The sequence below is a fragment of the Atta cephalotes genome (genome assembly GCF_000143395.1).
Source record: "Atta cephalotes unplaced genomic scaffold scaffold00022, whole genome shotgun sequence".
In the NCBI taxonomy this organism is placed as follows: Eukaryota; Metazoa; Arthropoda; class Insecta; order Hymenoptera; family Formicidae; genus Atta; species Atta cephalotes.
In genome coordinates this window covers 4,967,589-4,971,928 of record NW_012130086.1, presented here as the reverse complement: position 1 = coordinate 4,971,928, position 4,340 = coordinate 4,967,589, and positions in this window count along the sequence as shown.

Sequence of the window (4,340 nt, the reverse complement as noted above, 5' to 3'; positions counted from 1 at the left end):
ATATTCAAAATAACTGAAGGCTTTTACCTTCTTTACGATCTTTGAGAGATCGAGAGATGGATAGGAAGATACGTGAAAGAGAAATGAGAGAAACGGAATAATTTAAATATTTAGAGCAGCTGGCGATTTGCATAATTCGCACGCTGCTTCGCACAGCGCTCGAGAAATGATTATAAAAATACGGTGTAAGGAAAATATGAGGGATGGAGGCAAACGGGAATATTCAGAATAGCCGTGTCTTTTGTGTAAACGCGATACATGCTCGAAAGTCAAGTGGCGATACGTGAAAATGAGACAGTGAAGAAACGAAGAACAAGATGTAAATATTATAGTATACAGTGTACGGTGTACACACTTTACATAATTTATTTGCTTTGCACGAAAACCGATGTGGAATATTATACGAGGGCGCAAAGCGAGGGATAAGAGATATAAGATAAACACTTGGACCCTTTTAGTGGACCCGACATATCTAAATGTCTTCCCGTCTGGCGAGCCAGGGGGCTACCAGAAATCTTACTGCGTAAATTCTATCTACTTTCGGCATGGCACACACTACAGTTATTCTGTGCCCTCCGGAGATGCAGCTGTACGGTTCGCAGCGAAGGGTGATGGACGGCTGGGCTGTTTTCTCGATGTCATTGAATTCGTACCATCTGCTTCTGACGGAGTGCATGTCGTTCGCAATATAAGACAATGTCGAGATACAAAGCTACAACTGACACCTTTCACTCTTTTCTCTGAAGTCTAAAGCGAGTTCTTTGTTATTGGACTGGAGACTACATTAAAACTTTTTCGCTTACGCCAAACCTCAAGTATATGTCTATTTGATTTTAAGTACAACAAATGTAGATTCTAATTCAGCCAATAAAGAATAGACTTTCATGGCCTTTTTTATTATCTGGTTAACTTGTGCTTAATCTGATGTTTCCAATAGGCTTCATCCATAACATTATCATAAATGAATGCTTACTGGATAAAATTATTCGAATTCATCCTATATTTTTGTGACCTTCATGTCCAACGAAAATGATAACATCGTGAATTAATCAGTAAATAGAGCGGATTGTTGAATCGTTATTGTGGAATCGTTAATATCATTTGATCATTTGGCTGAATAAACTTTGATTATCTGGTTTTATGGATCTCGCGAGCATTGTCATCGCTGCTTAATGTGCATGAATCAATGATGAAACGCTAATCGCTACATCATTTCGCGTTATAAATTTTATGCATTTACATTTCGCCTTGTACATCTACGTAACTCTGCATAGGAAGAAGTTTTAGTGGATATAAAATATGTCAGTAAATTGAGAAGAGGAAGGAAAAAGAGTCGTTTTTCCTGGCGTCACGTTGCGTAATAAGTGTATTGTTTCACAGTCTTTTATAGCTATTTAAATTTTTCCTAGACAGACAAATTAAGTTGGATAAAATTTTATTTTTCATCTCCGTAATTAGCGTTTTATTTTTTAATAAAACGTGTTTATTCAAATTTATTTCCGAAATCAGTACTTTTCAAAATAAATACATTTGTTTAAATTGATTAAATAAAATATATTGTAAAATTAGATAAACGAGAAATAAGAAGATACATAAATTGATTAAATAAAATATATTGTAAAATTAGATAAACGAGAAATAAGAAGATATAAAAAATTATTAATAAAGCGTTTTATGAGACATTTTGTATCAATCGTAGTGTCAGCTCACTGAAATCTATTTTAATATTCCAAACAGGAATTTTTTTTGTTCGTCCGACATTTACAGTCTCTGGACATTTCGCAATAAATTCACGAGTGCACAGTTATTTCGAGTATTCTTTCTCACCAGCGCTTAGAACTTTTTCTCGTATTTATTCCCGTCGAAATCTGGGGCTGCGCACACGTTGCGACGGAAAAATCACCCCGTTGTTATACCATTCCACCCTTTTCTTCCACCATGTTCGTTATCGTGTCCATTCGTTTTGTCCCTCGTCGTCGCATGCTCAGAAGTTTTCTTTTTACCTTTTGCTGAAAGACGATCTCGTTATTCCGCGCTGAATATCTAAATAAAAAATGCTGCCTTTCTGCCGCCGCGCCATCCTGCCGCCGACAACCTCTTGAATTATGAGCGTGGATCCATAAGCGTCCACCTTCGATGACTGCCCTCGTGAAAATTCGATACGCCAAATACAAGCACGTCGCCAAGGTCGGCGTATTTAGAATTTATATCACCACAACGGAGGAAATGTCACGTAAATGGAACGAAGATTCGCCGAGGGATTTGTTGATATAATTTTGGCCGCTTGATCAAATCTTTCAGCACTTATGTTGCGCTTCTAATGTGGCTTTAATTTTAATCCTGATTCAACTAATTCTCGATCTTTTTCTCTCTAATAATTCGAAAAAGATGAAGATCAAATTGAACCAAGATTAAAGTTAATCTACATTGGCAGAAACAGGCATTATATTCGTTTTCATTGCAGATTAACTTTAATCTCAATTTTACTTATTCCTCATTTTTCACTTTTCTAATTCTAAGCATTATACCGTTATTCGATTTTTTTTATTCAACATATTGTATATTACTGATTTTCAATTTATTAGTATTTGAGAACATTATGGATATAGATTTCACAATTTTCTGAAAAAAAAACCAAACAAATATTAAATGAAATATAAGTACGTTAAATTTATTATAACAATATTTAAAAGAAAATAAAGATTTCGATTAACACACCTTTTTTATTACGGATTTACGATGGAATTCGCACTTAAAAGTTCGTATAGAATAATTATAAAAAAAAGAAAATATATTAAACAATATTCATATAAAACAATATTTTATAATATTTTCTCACCGCGATACGATATAAAAACGCCCCAAGTTGACTTATATTTCTGAGTTAATTATAAACTTTATAATGCATAATAATGTGAATAATGTAATAATATAAACATCACGGTAGATACGTCGAGCGATGTTGCACTTTCGTACGTTATAACACGAAGTCAGAGCCTGGAAGTCGCCGAAGTTATATCGACTTTCCTTGACAGATACATCGCGTGCACACAGATGCGGCTCAACTTCTCCTCTCTAGACTTCTCCGGGGTCTAAAATTAATTCATTCTGCATTGATCAAGGAACCGCGTGCACCACCGGTCACCTTTGTCCACTTTAGTAACGACGTTTCTGCGATACAAAGGGCACAACTTACAGGATCAATAACATGCAGCTCGGCCAGCTGAACTGTAGTGTCCGGCTTTCGAGTTAACGGGGCTTTTTATGCCGTTTCGCGCTAATTTTAGCTGCGCCCGAAACAACTGTGTGCAGTTGTAGTTCTTTCGATAATGCGAATCCGCTGAAGTTCCACTTTTCGAGTTACGCTTTGCCGACCTCATCAACAATTTGGAAACGGAATATTTTATCAAATGCGATACTCGTTTTTACGATGCATTTTCGCGTAAGTTTTCGCGCTTTAAGTTTCGAAGTTTATTTTATGAAAGATCCCAGTAATGCTAGTTCAAGAAGTATGGGGGCTCGGCTAACAAGAGAAGCAAGAGTTAGAAATTAAATCATAACATCAAATTATATGTAAACTGGTAAACGGGAGAGCGTTGGTAACTTCTAGAGAATTGTCTGTTTCAAACTTTGAGACGACAGAACATGCATTTGCATCTGGGATGCATTAGCGGAAAATGAATTATTTCGTATTCCATTCTGCGTATCTATTTACAATTCTGCCTGATGGTGCAATTTTCTATCTTTTGATCTGATTGTATCTACGAAATAAATAAAAATAATGAGAAATCGTGATACGTTTTGTGAAAAAGTTGATCTATTTTCTTTATAAAATCTTTTTTTTTTTTGAAAAAGTGATTAACGCAAAATAAAAGCATTACATAATTTTACAATACTCTTTAAGATAAGAAACATAGCTTTTGCAATGTAAAAATAAGGCAGAAATCAAGAGAATGATAAAAAGTTTAATTAAAAATCGAAAAGAGATATTTACTGACGTACTTACGATATTTCTTTACTGACTCCATTTCAAGCCAAACATCGTTTGTTCTCTCCATTTCATCGATGAGCAAATCCCCGATTAAAATCGTCAAAGGTTAGAGATAAAGAAATCTCGTTCGAACTCCCAGGTGAGTCTGAGAGGTCCGTAATCGAATCAAGTTCCCCATAATATCGTATCTATATACTCAGCTGTGGGACCATTCACCTGGGATGAGAATCACTGGCCACTACCTGGCTAGGAGAGCGGAGCGTGTCCTCGTAAAAGCGAGCGCGCGCGCGAGAGAGAGAGAGAGAGAGAGAGAGAGAGAGAAGAGAGAAGAGAGAGAGAGAAGAGACGA